Here is a 15,130-nt window from a genome sequence, read left to right as displayed (position 1 = left end):
AAGATTGCATTATGGTATTGGATGATGTGAACTGAAAAATACTATTTATTTTCTTTATCATTTTTACAGTGCAAATATTTGTAATAACAATAAAAAGTGAACACTGTATACTTCATATTCTGTGTTGTAATTGAAATCAAAATATTTGAAAGTGTATAAAAACATCCAAAATATTTAATACATTTAAATTGGTATTCTATTGTTTAACAGTGCAATTAAAACTGCAATTAATCGTGATTAATTTTTTTGAGTTAATCATGTGAGTTAACTGCAGTTAATCGACAGTCCTAGTGTTGACTGTTTGTCTTTAGCGGTGACACTTTAAGTACCTTTCCCAGACCTGAAGAAAAGCTCTGTGTGGATTGAAAACTTGTCTCTTTCACCAACAGAAGTTGGTCCAATATAAGATATTACCTCACCCACCTTGTGTCTCTAATACCCTGGGTCCAACACAGCTACAACAATACTATAAACTTTCATTATTAAATTTTACCAACACCAAGTCTGAAAACAAAATTAACTATTTTGAAATGAAGCTTAGTAAAAGAGTAAAATTTTCAAAGTATGCAAGTGACCTAGTAGCACAAGTCACACTTCAAATAGGACAAGATCTAATGCTGTAAATATGTCCACCATGACAAAAACTTCTGTGATTTAAAAGAAAACAATACTGGTTTAAACTCAATCATTTGGGTTAAAAGGAGTTCTTTTTTTTCCCCCCACAATCTAAATTCTTCGATAGCCGTTGTTTTAGAGGAATGGAAAAGAATGAAAATAGCATACATGTTTGCACAATTACTTCTAAGCCACTTTACATAGAAATGAAACGAGACCAGGTTTTATAGACACTATTAAGGGAAATAAATTAGAAGAGCTGTCTATACCTGGCTTTCTCAAATTCTTGAGCCAGTCTCATTTGCTTTCCTTCCCTAGACATATCTGGATGGGGCTTGAAACCTGGGTCTTTTCATGCACTGTCTTGACAATAACAAAATGCAAATTACTGCTTGAGATTCTGTTAGATTTCCTGTGCGCATTTTTCCAGCTCTTACTAAAGACTCTTTCATGCATCCCTCAGGGCTGCAGGAACTGAGGAGGTATTCCCCTATAATGAGTCCTTCTGTCCAGCCGCAGTTAGGGTTGCCAACTTTGTAATACTTAAAAACTAGACATTACATCAGGAGTGCCTGAACCTCCCCTGGCCTTTCCCCCTGAAGCCCCATCCCCAGTTTGCTCCTCTTCTCCCCTCCCGCACTGCTCGCTGCTCTCCCCTTCTTTCCACCCCCACACCAGCCCGCCTGGGAAGGGACTCACCCGCAGAGCCCAACGCAGGTAGCTGCAGCTGCCCAACTGCAGGTAGGAGGCAGCCCTGCCTGAGTAGGGGCTGGCACGGGTGATGAGCCAGCACCTCCCTACCTCCCCCTCCTGCAGTAACTGGACTTTTGGCATCTTTTTGGCAGACTTTTGGCAGAGACGGGCTCCACCTTACGAAGAGAGGGAAGAGCATCTTTGCGAGCAGGCTGGCTAACCTAGTGAGGAGGGCTTTAAACTAGGTTCACCAGGGGAAGGAGACCAAAGCCCTGAGGTAAGTGGGAAAGCGGGATACCGGGAGGAAGCACAGGCAGGAATGTCTGTGAGGGGAGGGCTCCTGCCTCATACTGGGAATGAGGGGCGATCAGCAGGTTATCTCAAGTGCTTATATACGAATGCACAAAGCCTTGGAAACAAGCAGGGAGAACTGGAGGTCCTGGTGATGTCAAGGAATTATGACGTGATTGGAATAACAGACTTGGTGGGATAACTCACATGACTGGAGTACTGTCATGGATGGTTATAAACTGTTCAGGAAGGACAGGCAGGGCAGAAAAGATGGGGGAGTAGCACTGTATGTAAGGCAGCAGTATGACTGCTCAGAGCTCCGGTACGAAACTGCAGAAAAACCTGACTGTCTCTGGATTAAGTTTAGAAGTGTGAGTAACAAGAGTGATATAGTGGTGGGAGTCTGCTATAGACTACCGGACCAGGGGGATGAGGCTTTCTTCCGGCAGCTCGCAGAAGCTACTAGATCGCACGCCCTGGTTCTCATGGGTGACTTTAATTTTCCTGATATCTGCTGGGAGAGCAATACGGCAGTACATAGACAATCCAGGAAGTTTTTGGAAAGCGTAGGGGACAATTTCTTGGTGCAAGTGCTAGAGGAGCCAACTGGGGGGGGGGAGCTTTTCTTGACCTGCTGCTCACAAACCGGGAAGAATTAGTAGGGGAAGCAAAAGTGGATGGGAATCTGGGAGGCAGCGACCATGAGTTGTTTGAGTTTAGGATCCTGACACAGGGAAGAAAGGTAAGCAGCAGGATACGGACCCTGGACTTCAGAAAAGCACACTTTGACTCCCTCAGGGAACGGATGGGTAGGATCCCCTGGGGGACTAACATGAAGGGGAAAGGAGTCCAGGAGAGCTGGCTGTATTTCAAGGAATCCCTGTTGAGGTTACAGGGACAAACCATCCCGATGTGTCGAAAGAATAGTAAATATGGCAGGCGACCAGCTTGGCTTAATGGTGAAATCCTAGCGGATCTTAAACATAAAAAAGAAGCTTACAAGAAGTGGAAGATTGGACAAATGACCAGGGAAGAGTATAAAAATATTGCTCGGGCATGTAGGAATGAAATCAGGAGGGCCAAATCGCACCTGGAGCTGCAGCTAGTGAGAGATGTTAAGAGTAACAAGAAGGGTTTCTTCAGGTATGTTGGCAACAAGAAGAAAGCCAAGGAAAGTGTGGGCCCCTTAATGAATGAGGGAGGCAACCTAGTGACAGAGGATGTGGAAAAAGCTAATGTATTCAATGCTTTTTTTGCCTCTGTCTTCACTAACAAGGTCAGCTCCCAGACTGCTGCGCTGGGCATCACAACATGGGGAATAGATGGCCAGCCCTCTGTGGAGAAAGAGGTGGTTAGGGACTATTTAGAAAAGCTGGACGTGCACAAGTCCATGGGGCCGGACGAGTTGCATCCGAGAGTGCTAAAGGAACTGGCGGCTGTGATTGCAGAGCCATTGGCCATTATCTTTGAAAACTCGTGGCGAATGGGGGAAGTCCCGGATGACTGGAAAAAGGCTAATGTAGTGCCAATCTTTAAAAAAGGGAAGAAGGAGGATCCTGGGAACTACAGGCCAGTCAGCCTCACCTCAGTCCCTGGAAAAATCATGGAGCAGGTCCTCAAAGAATCAATCCTGAAGCACTTACATGAGAGGAAAGTGATCAGGAACAGTCAGCATGGATTCACCAAGGGAAGGTCATGCCTGACTAATCTAATTGCCTTCTGTGATGAGATTACTGGTTCTGTGGATGAAGGGAAAGCAGTAGATGTATTGTTTCTTGACTTTAGCAAAGTTTTTGACACGGTCTCCCACAGTATTCTTGTCAGTAAGTTAAAGAAGTATGGGCTGGATGAATGCACTATAAGGTGGGCAGAAAGTTGGCTAGATTGTCGGGCTCAACAGGTAGTGATCAATGGCTCCATGTCTAGTTGGCAGCCGGTGTCAAGTGGAGTGCCCCGGGGTCGGTCCTGGGGCCAGTTTTGTTCAATATCTTCATAAATGATCTGGAGGATGGTGTGGATTGCACTCTCAGCAAATTTGCGGATGATACTAAACTGGGAGGAGTGGTAGATACGCTGGAGGGCAGGGATAGGATTCAGAGGGACCTAGACAAATTGGAGGATTGGGCCAAAAGAAATCTGATGAGGTTCAATAAGGATAAGTGCAGGGTCCTGCACCTAGGACGGAAGAACCCAATGCACAGCTACAGACTAGGGACCGAATGGCTAGGCAGAAGCTCTGCAGAAAAGGACCTAGGGGTGACAGTGGACGAGAAGCTGGAAATGAGTCAGCAGTGTGCTCTTGTTGCCAAGAAGGCCAATGGCATTTTGGGATGTATAAGTAGGGGCATAGCGAGCAGATCGAGGGACGTGATCGTCCCCCACTATTCGACATTGGTGAGGCCTCATCTGGAGTACTGTGTCCAGTTTTGGGCCCCACACTACAAGAAGGGTGTGGATAAATTGAAAAGAGTCCAGCGAAGGGCAACAAAAATGATTAGGGGTCTGGAACACATGACTTATGAGGGGAGGCTGAGGGAACTGGGATTGTTTAGTCTGCAGAAGAGAAGAATGAGGGGGGATTTGATAGCTGCTTTCAACTACCTGAGAGGTGGTTCCAGAGAGGATGGTTCTAGACTATTCTCAGTGGTAGAAGAGGACAGGACAAGGAGTAATGGTCTCAAGTTGCAGTGGGGGAGGTTTAGGTTGGATATTAGGAAAAACTTTTTCACTAGGAGGGTGGTGAAACACTGGAATGCGTTGCCTAGGGAGGTGGTGGAATCTCCTTCCTTAGAAGTTTTTAAGATCAGGCTTGACAAAGCCCTGGCAGGGATGATTTAATTGGGGATTGGTCCTGCTTTGAGCAGGGGGTTGGACTAGATGACCTCCTGAGGTCCCTTCCAACCCTGATATTCTATGATTCTATGATCTGGTAGTAGATCTGACCGGACTTTCCAGTCGAAAACCAGGCACCTAGCCACCCCAGTTGGGGTGGGGGCAGCACAGTGTTGCTAGTGCTAAAGTCAAAAAACCTGTTTCTTCTCCATTCCCTATACTCTCCCTAGTGGTGCCCAGAGTGGAGCGTCTGTGGAAAGAGGAGGTAGAATCATCCAGCTGCCTCAGGGCCTTGCTGGCAGAAAGAAAAAAGGGAACAGCTTGAGGACTGGGAGGATGGAACATGGCGGGGGGGAAGACAAGCTGGGGAGATGGGCGGGTCCCTGGAGTCCTGGTTATCCCTTGAATATGTATCCTGTCATGTCAAGGTTCCTTCCCCGCTCTGAGCTCTAGGGTACAGATGTGGGGACCTGCAAGAAAGAATCCCTAAGCTTATTCTTTCCAGCTTAGGTTAAAAACTTCCCCAAGGTACAAACTTTGCCTTGTCCTTGAACCGTATGTTGCCGCCACCAAGCGTTGAAACAAAGAACAGGGAAAGAGCCCACTTGGGGACATCTTCCCCCAAAATATCCCCCCAAGCCCTACACTCCCTTTCCTGGGGAGGGCTTGATAAGCATCCTTACCAATTTGTACAGGTGAACGCAGACCCAAACCCTTGGATTTTCAGAACAATGAAAAAATAAATCAGGTTCTTAAAAAGAATTTTAATTAAAGAAAAGGTAAAAGAATCACCTCTGTAAACTCAGGATGGTAAATACCTTACAGGGTAATCAGATTCAAAACAGAAAATCCCTCTAGGCAAAACATTAAGTTACAAAAAGACACAAAAACAGGAATATATATTCCATCCAGCACAGCTTATTTTACCAGCCATTAAACAAAAGGAAATCTAATGCATTTCTAGCTAGATTACTTACTAATTTAACAGGAGTTGTGAGGCTGCATTCCTGATCTGTTCCCGGCAAAAGCATCACACAGACAGACGAACCCTTTGTTCCCCCCACTCCAGATCTGAAAGTGTCTTATCCTCTCATTGGTCATTTTGGGCCAGGTGCCAGCGAGGTTACCTTAGCTTCTTAACCCTTTACAGGTGAAAGGGTTTTGCCTCTGGCCAGGAGGGATTTTATAGCACTGTATGCAGAAAGGTGGTTACCCTTTCTCTAATATTTATGGCACCTCATTATTTCCAATAAGTCCGTTTCCTCTTAAACCTCAGGTCTCTAATTACATTCCCCCTCGAGTCCCTGTTCTCCTGGGATTAGTGGCGACTTGTGGGTCCCTCTACACAGTATCAGTGTGAGTAAAGCTTTCCACACCTGGGTTGAGTTAGGTGCACAGAAACAAGCTCATCCATATTACTGAAACATGTCAAGGTGAAAGCTATTGCTATTGTAAAAGTGCTTTAGTAGTCTGGCATTACATTAATTGCAGTGATATATAAATATTGATTTACCCAAACTGATGGAAAGGTGGGGCCTGAGCTTACTTGTTTTGATTGAAGTTGGACTTTATTGTAAAATGTTTAAGAGTCACTGGTCTGTACTGCAGTTTTTAAGGCTTTGAGTCCTAACAAATCATGGATGAATTTTAAATATGGGAATAAATTTGAATAATTGGAAATTCATCTCACTCATGACAATATTCAACTATTGGTCATATTGCTCATGTGTTTTAGCATGTAAAACCTTTGGGCAAGATGAACCATTTAGAGTAGGAGTGGTAAAGATCCATAATGCAGGTCAAGTGGATAAGTTTAAAAGCATGCTACTGAAAGAATGACCAAACATCTTTTTTATATTTTTAGTTTAATATTTAGTAAATTTTAAGTGACAACATTAATTGGATATAAACTTGTTCTCCAATAACAGTCTACTGCTTACAAATAAGCAGAGATATTCATGTGGAAACATTCAGGCTCATAAGGGGGAGAGGGGGATGGGTTTAAAAAAAAAATCACATCCTGGCAATAGTGATATCACACCAAACATAAAAGTTAAGTTTTTTAAAAGGCCTCCTAATTAATCTGGTTTTGTAATGATTTAAACGAATAAAAACTTGGGTTATAAATAGTTATAAATTCCTGGAATTCTCTGAATTCCCTCCTGTTGTGGAAGGAATACTTACAGTTGTCATTGTAAAAGTTCTAAAAGCCCTATTCTGGTTTCATATTTTATTTATGAGTGTATATACAACAAACCCTACCGTGGGTCTTCAGTGGTGTTTTAACCTGGAACCTTCAGGACCAAAGTACATACCTTTGCCACCTGAGCTAAAACAGCAAGTCCATTAACTGGTGGCACTATGAGGTTGTTTTCCTCTATATACCTCAGCCACTAGGTGTGGAGGCAACACATACTTTACAAGCATGCTAACACAAACCCTAATGCAGTATACACAAATTTTTAAAACTCAACCTCAGATTGCCTCTGTCTATGGAGGATGCCAAGATGGCAATCCTGAGGTGCTCCGTCCCCCTTCCCTTATGAAACAGCAGGTAAGAAGCAGCAAATTCATAAAAGTAGAATTTTCTGTTCTTTCTTGATTGTTTTTTCACTGAGCGGTTGTGATGGAAAGTAGCTTCAGTTATTTTCTGTATTTTTATGAATAGGTTATTGTAAAGGAGCATAGAAACGGCTGCCAGGCACAGCAGGGGTTAAAGAAAACCTGTGGGTTCAGCTAGCCCTACCCCGTTATACCTGCAGCCAATGCCAGGCCTGGAAGGGGGAGAAAAGAAGGGAGCCCCCCCTCAGCCAGGGGCTAACCGGCAAAGAGGAAGGAGCTCTCTCTGTGCCAGCCAGCCAATGCAGCCACTGGAATCAAGTAAGTCTTCCCCTGTCAGGGGGAATCTACCGCCAAGCCCCAACTGTGGGGAAATTGGACTAGCAGGGCCACGCCTCAAACTAAAGGACTTACAATAGGGAGCAGCTCAAACAGGTCTTAAACCCCGCCCCCGCCCCCCCCCCCCCCCCCACACACACACAGCTGGGAGCAAGATCCATCTCCCCTGTCTAGGGGTGTGAGTGGCCCAGGACTCTGAGCCAGGACCTGAGGGAAAGGAGGGCAGGTCCCTCCCCGCCCCAACCAATGATCTAGGCGCTAGGCTGCCCGGCTACTGAAGGCCCTATCACAGTTATATAAAAAAATATTTTATTTGGTCAATATGCATACGTGAAACCCTAGGGATGAAATCCTGATCCCTTTGAGGTCAATAGGAGCTTTGGCACTAACATTAGCGAGGCCAGAATTTCACCATGGAACTCCAAAAACAATTTAGAAAAATACTTTCATTAATTTTTCACTTCTTTTAACTGGGGGAAACGGTCACACTTTCAGCAAACTGAATGAGTGAGTAAGATTCCAACAAGGGGTATTAATAATAAAAAAAAATATATGGAAATGTACAATAGGAGCCTGAAATGCCACTCATGGCACAGGCCTCATGAGGTTTGTAAAGATATGTATTTTGTTGCTTTACTTTCTACAACTCCATTCTTTGAGCTTATGTTAGGCCCTCTACTACATCAGGGAATCCTGTTGCAGTGTACTTTCTCCCCAGGGCTCCAGCTCTGGGAAAGTGGGATTTATCTTGACTAGTCCTCTACTGCAGCAAACACCTAATTCTGCTCCTTTCTAGCACCCTCTTCTGCCAGTGGGAGCATGGATACAGAGAAACAATATCCACCTCCTTCCCCAAGGCAGAGTAGTGACGAGCAGAAAAGGACTCAGGAAAAAAAAAATTCTCTATACAGAATTATATTGTTACAGAATTATCTCTATAGAACTGCATGATTTTCAACCAACCATCGTATTCCTCCCAACACTACTGCTGTGTAAAGACACAACACTGTAAATCAGAATCACTGCTCTGTGCTCATGATTCCTTCTCATTGGCCGTTGTACCTACTTTCAATGCAGAATTGCAGGCTGCCGGTAGTTCTTTAATACTTTTTTACAAGACTGTCATCTCCTGTTGCCAGATGTATACCAAAGTTAAATCAAGGCCTTTATGAAAAGTAAGCATTTAGGAAAAACCAAGAGGTTTAGATTCAAAGGAGGAGACCCTGATCTTGTGACAATATTCAGTTATAACAACTTGATTTCATTTATAGTAAATGAATAAAATGCTTTGGAGACTACTTCTGCTATCATGTTCACGTGAGTGGTCTCCACCAAGATTGACTGAGAATCAGAGCAACGTGTGTATACGTACTGAATTTAGTCATGTGTGGAAATGAATACTGCTGCAATAGAATGACAGTTACTTGCAGTACCATTAGTGTGAATTTCACCCAAGGCATGGGGGACTAGCAGAAAGTACTCCACACCACTTATGCTCCATATAAAGAAAGAGGAAGGATACACAACAGCCTGCACAACTGGTGAGAGGAGCTGCTGCTGCTGCTATAGCACACAATAGCTATTACCAGCAGGAGAGTGGGGTGGGAGGAGGTATTTTTTCATGCTTTGTGTGTATATAAGATCTTCTAAACTTTCCACAGTATGCATCCGATGAAGTGAGCTGTAGCTCACAAAAGCTTATGCTCAAATAAATTGGTTAGTCTCTAAGGTGCCACAAGTATTCCTTTTCTTTTTGCGAATACAGACTAACATGGCTGTTACTCTGAAACATAGCACACAATAAGACTCTACAGGATCCTCACTCATTGATCCCAGGTAAAAGAGGATTTAACCGTCCAACCTAGTCTGCACTCCACTTGCATTCTTTCTCCTCTTTCTCCTCCTGCAGGTGCATAGTGCGTCCACCAGTTTCCACCATTTATTTTGGTCTTGTGCTGGTCTGTTCAGGCTTCTAAGTGTCATGTTGATAGATCTGGTTTCTGTCTCTATTATTCTGCATAATGTTTCTCTAGGTCACCCTCTTTCTCTCTTTCCAGGTAGTGTCCATCTTATCAATTGCCCCGGAAGTTGTACTGGTGGAATCCTTAAAGTTTATCCTAAATATGTCCATTGTCACGTTTTTTTATATCATGTTTGATATTTTACATTGGTTTGCTCTAGAATTTCCAGTGTAGCAAGAAACTTTCTGATGGATGGACTCTGAAGATCATCTGCAGGCATTTATTTTAGAATGAATAAATATTCTTATCAATTTCTGTAGTAATTTCCATGTCTCTCTTCCATAAAGGAAAACAAACACAATCCTCATATTAAAAATTCATATTTTTGAGTCTGTCAATCATACTACTTTTCCAGATCTTTTCAGGTTTATGAAAGTAGTTTATGCTGGAGGATAAGCAACAAATATCAAAAGCAGCAGTGTCACCTATCTAGAGAGTAAGACGTGCAGCGATGATAAAATGATTTACTACTTCTAGCGTTTCTTCATTTCTTCTAATGGTTACTTTTGGAACATTGATACCATATATTGTCTTCCCCTTGTGGATGAACAAGCCAACTTGTATCACTGTTATCTGCCAAAAGCTAGATCTTTTCTTCAATTAAGCAACGTGTTGAACTAAACAGGACATCATCATCCTCAAAACGGAGGTCAACCAACTATGCATTATCGTTTGCCCCAAAAATTCCTCATTTGCGTCCTCATTTGTTATTTTCCTCATGACATACTCAGTCACCAGTACAAACAGTAGTGACGACATAGTACACCCTTGCCTTCCTCCAACTGTCACTGCAAACTATTGGCTGATGTCACCATCTCTGGCTGCACATCCAGTATTAACATATGGTCTTTGATCATTCTAATTATTTTTGCGGGTATTCCACAGTATTGCATGATTTTCCAAAGACTGTCTTTTGTGTATAATGTCAAAAGCCATCTGCACTCAACCCTTTTATACAGCAATATGGTCTGCACATCATCTCAGTGGTCCACTTGCAAAGAACCTGATCACTCGGGCATTATTTGGGTAGAGGGTATTTCATCCTTAATGAGCAGCTGAAATTTTCTCTTAAATATTTTCTTATTTTACAAGAAGGTATGAGACATACAGAGTACGCATTAACAGAGGGAATTCAGACAGTTGCTACATTTCTGACTGTCTTAAAGAATGCGCCCATTGTATGCACTAGCCACCCAGATGATAACAGTGGTGTTTTGATTTTGATCAATAGTGTTTTGATTTTGTTTAAAAAAAAAAATTGCACGCTATTCTTTCAGAAATATGCAGATTTCTAACTCTGATGGTTTTGGATTTTAACTTTTATTAGTGATTTAGAGTCAGTTATCCAGTTAATGAGACACCGTGGCTGACAAAGTATCAGAGTTGTATAATAATAGGGATACTAGAATTTCTATCCATTCTTTTCTATCCCATAAAATACCCAGAATTCAGCTCCATGTAGACACACAAATCCACTCACACAGATCTAATTTCAGTACCAGAGCCTTAGATTATGAACTCTTTGGGGCAAGGGCCATGCTTTTTTGTGTGTTTGTACATAAACTAGCACAACAACCCTCCAATCCTTATTAGGACCTGCCATAATATAAATATTAAATAGTGATTTTAAAATATGTAAACACTGGTTAGGTGATTAATCTTTGCTTTTGTCCCCCCACTTTTTTTTCTGGTTAGCTCAGTTATTTATTCTCTCTTTTCTTTGTTTGGTTAAAAACAAAAACAAAAAAGCAACCAAATCTTAACAGGGAAGACCAGAGATGTATGCAACCTAGGGTCCATTTCTGCTTCTACTGCAGTCAATTGCAAGACTCCTGGTGTCTTCAGTGGGGCAGGATCGAGTCCCTACTGAATAAAATAACTGCACTGCTTACAAAATACATCAGAAGGATTAAAACAACATGTATGACACCAAAATATTACTATTAACTATCACATCAAGCTCTCATATCAGCCAAGTCCTCCAGTCCTTACTCAAGCAAAACTCCCACTGACTCCTGTACAAAAAATAAAGTGATCTTAAAATAGTAAACTTTTCCTGACAGCAACCTTTGAGTCTCCCTTTTTGTATATCACACTTTCATCTGGATTAAACAATTTCAATGGGAATTTTGCTGTAGTAAAAAAAATTCAGATTTTGGTTCCAAACAAATAAGCTACAGTTAGTAGTCATCTCCCTTAGTTGTACCATAAATTTGTCTCATCTTTTCTCTCAACTAACTATTGATTTTCTGTTTTTCCCTAATTTTTTTTTCTCCTATGAGGCATATGAATGAACCATGAGCATTTTATCCACAAATTCTGGTTCCTGTGGTATGCAATAGGTATTTTCTGTCATATTACCATGTAAATCCAAGGAAATGGAAACATACCTCAGTGAATTAGGGCTTGATTCTGCAAGGGGCTGGGAACTCTGGCCATGATCCAAAGCACATAAACAAGCACATAGGTGCATTAAAATCAATGGGACTACAAACATATGTAAATTAATAAACCCCACCACAGCCAGCAGTAGGGATTGAACCTAGGACTACTTGTGTAATTACAAGTCAGTACACGGTTAAACGCTTTGCTGGATCAAGCCTGGATTGCTCAGTACCTTGCAGGACTGAAACCTGACTGTTTTAATCTGATTATGGAGCTTTCAGTGAAAGTAAAATAACCCTTAGATTCTGACAAATTTATAATGGGTAAAATCATCAGTTGTAGCTCACTTCTATTCAAGTAAAGCAATCTTACTACACTTAACTCAGTGAGTCAGTATCCCTTTAGCAATATTGCACTTTCATGCTGACTCTAACAAATGAGCAACAAGTAAAATATGTTTCTATGCCAACAACCTACAAATTACATATGATTTTATTCTCCAAATTACTAATCTATCTAAGGCATCTTATCTGCCCGTATGGAGTGTTGTTTTCTGCTAAAGTCAAAAGACTAATTGTCCCATAATTATATTCAAAGTATTTTGCTACAAGTAAATGCTACTGGCAACGTATACACTAAAATGTTCCAAACTTAGAACAACATCGCAGTATTTCCAAATTATTCAACTACAGTTTCTATACAATGAAAACATAATTTACTGCTTTTAAAGTTTCTACATTTTGCGTAGAGTATTTTAGAAACAAAGAAAGGGGGAATTTGATGGGGCTTTTTTCCTTTCTAGGTATTGATACGGCTCCTATCACTTTATGAGAATGCCTTTTATTTACAGCAAAATAAGAAAACAATCACTTCTGTGTCAATCTAGAACCAAGGTAAATCACAAAAGAGGAAACCTATTATAACAGAATTTTATTGAACCATATAATCCTCATCCTTTAAAAGCATAGTAATAAAATGCAAGTCTCTCTCATTTTGCAACTAGTTGTTTTGCAACTGGTGTTATACCAAAAGGACAAATTAAGGGAATTATCTCCTCTTCAAACAGTAAAGACACTTATTTTGTATATTTAACTATTGAATAAAATATACTTCGCCAAGAACTTAAATGAATATACAATAATTCTGTATCAACATACTGCATAATAATGAATGAAAAAATTAACCTCTTCAATCCTAAAATATTGGCTAGATAAGTGTTTTCAATTCTGCAGAGCAACATATGGATTGACTTCTATGTAACTATTGTTACTTTATATTTCTTCCTAGGCACAATAATTATCAATTAACCCTCAAAACTGTACCTATAGTCTCCTTTAGGAACATACAGTTACTAATAAGCTTCTGTCCACTGTAGTCAGTTATGTATCGATGTAAGGAAACAATACAGTCCCCTTGGTAGTTTCCATCTGTCTCTCACCAATAATCAGTACACCACCATTTCTGTCAAAGCACACATAAAGCTAAACAAAAATCAAAGTTCTCTACAAATAAACACGAACAGGCAAACTAGCCTTGGGGAAAGCACAACCGTTTTGATTCCACTCCTCACTAGCGACTCCTGCCACTGAGTCGATCGCAGCCTGTGAAGTATTTCAGAATTGTGAGACCACAACAAAGGAGGGTGTAGCAGCCGCAAGGAGACCGGCAGCCTCCACCATGCTAAAGATCCTATTTAGGAGGCAGAGAGTTTATGGAGGGTGAGAATTGTATTTCGGTCTTCCCACCATGCCCCCCTCTCCTGCCCCAGGTTAGCGCAGTGAGTGGAAGGAAGGGGTGTCTCTCTTTCCTTCTTCCCAGCTTTGTAGAGTTTCACGGACGGGCAGAACAGGCGCTGAGTTGCTCTCCCTACGCCGTGTCTTCCCTGCCTGGAGAGCTCAGATCTGTGCCTCTCTTCCTAAGTCACGCCTGACTGACTTGGGAGGGTGCGGCGTGTACATGGCTCTCTGGACAGGGAGGGCGGGGGAGGAGAAGGTTGGTTAAGACCCCACCGCACCCCACCACCTCCCATACCTGCAGTGACTGTGCGAGGTCTCAGCCGCTCCGGCTGCTTCCCTGCTCCCAAGCGAACTCCGGGGCTGCTCGGCGCCTACGCGGGAGCATCAGCCCTCTTCAGAGAGGCGGGGGCGATTCAGCGGGTGGCTGGGCAGCCGATTGCCTGGCCCTTTCCCAGCACCATCCTGAGAGCGACCCGGGCCGAGGGAGCCATGCTGGGGGGCGCGTGTGGCGGAGAGGCCGGGGGCGGCTGCAGGACACTTATTCCTGGCCCAGGGAGGCGGCTCGCCGTCCGGGAGCTGCGCGGCCAGCCAGAGGTTGCTGCCTCCTGCTCATCCCTGGGCACCGAGGAGACGCCATGGCCCCGGGCTCCCGGACCGCAGCGCGAGCGGGGGCGCCTCGGCTGCTGCTGCGGCTGCAGCCGGGACTCATCCGTCAGCTGGAGAGGGGGAGAGACAAGCGGGAAAGTTTTCAGCTGCCGGCTGCAGAGCGTGCGGCGCCGCCCCACCCCCGCGGGAGCTCCCGCAAACGCGGCCCACCGGCCAGCCACCCACACAGCCGCGCCTGGCGCACGGCCCGCGCCCAGCCCCTCACGCCCGCCGCTTCCAGCCCCGGGGGCGCGGCCCAGCCAGCCTGCCTGCCTGCCTGCCGCTAACTTTCACCTCTCGCCTCCCAGCCTGCAACCCGCCTCCGCAGAAACCAGCCCCCAGCTGCCCCCCGTGCGCCACGGAGCGCCGGGGGGACAGCGGGGCGGGCCTGGGGGCGGGACAGGGACCCCAGCGCCCCTGGGGACAGGAACAAAGCTCCTAGCTGGGAGCAGGGACCCCGCAGCCCCTAGCCCGGGATAAGGGCGAGGCCAACGCTGGGAGAGGGCGGGGACCGCACAGGACCCCTGGGCAGGGACAGGATCCCTTAGGCGGGTGGGGCACAGGGCCGCCCAGAGCTAGGCACAGGGACAGAGAGCCCCCGGGAGGGACAGGCGGGGTCCCGGCCCCAGCCCCTTTCTTACCTCCCTGCTGCAAGAGGAAAGGCGAGTCAGTAAGTTTCTCCGTTCCCCGAAGAGCCCGGGAATCCCCGCGGCTCCCCCGCACGGTGCCTGCTCCTCCTCTCCCGGCTGCTTTGCGAGATCTTCGGGAGCAGCGAGCGGTGTGCAGGGCGCTCGGCCCCTCGTGCCTCCTCTCCTTCCCCCGGCGGGGCGCTGCGCCCTGGGGCCGGTCTGCCAGACTGCCGAGATCCCGGCGGCTCCGAGTCCCAGCTAGCCGGGCGGGGGAGGAGGAGGAGGAGTCGCAAGGAGCGACACTGATCCGGCAGGAAAGAGAGGAGGAGGGCGCAAGTGTAAGGGGCTTGTGTTGGAGGGGAGCTCTGTGCGTATGTGTCACTTG

At 44.7% G+C, this 15,130-nt stretch overlaps 1 protein-coding gene across 4 annotated transcripts in view; it reads right to left on the bottom strand.

Annotated features, from left to right (window-relative positions):
* TMEM200A (transmembrane protein 200A) overlaps positions 1 to 15,029 on the bottom strand; it is an 83,214-nt gene extending 68,185 nt beyond the window's left edge. For 2 of the 4 annotated variants that reach the window (XM_048844571.2, XM_048844573.2), the window contains exons 1-2: positions 14,758 to 15,029; positions 13,767 to 14,187 (exon numbers count right to left, since the gene is read on the bottom strand). The gene's annotated coding sequence lies outside the window, so the exon portion shown is untranslated. Of the gene's footprint in view, positions 1 to 13,766; positions 14,188 to 14,410; positions 14,506 to 14,757 lie in introns of those variants that run through there. The other 2 variants (XM_048844572.2, XM_075126736.1) reach the window with 2 other exon arrangements.
* Between the last annotated feature and the right edge of the window lie 101 nt (positions 15,030 to 15,130).

This window comes from Caretta caretta, chromosome 3 (genome assembly GCF_965140235.1).
Source record: "Caretta caretta isolate rCarCar2 chromosome 3, rCarCar1.hap1, whole genome shotgun sequence".
Taxonomy (NCBI): Eukaryota; Metazoa; Chordata; order Testudines; family Cheloniidae; genus Caretta; species Caretta caretta.
Note: the sequence above shows the minus strand (reverse complement) of the source record. Positions and strands in the feature narration are given on the sequence as shown.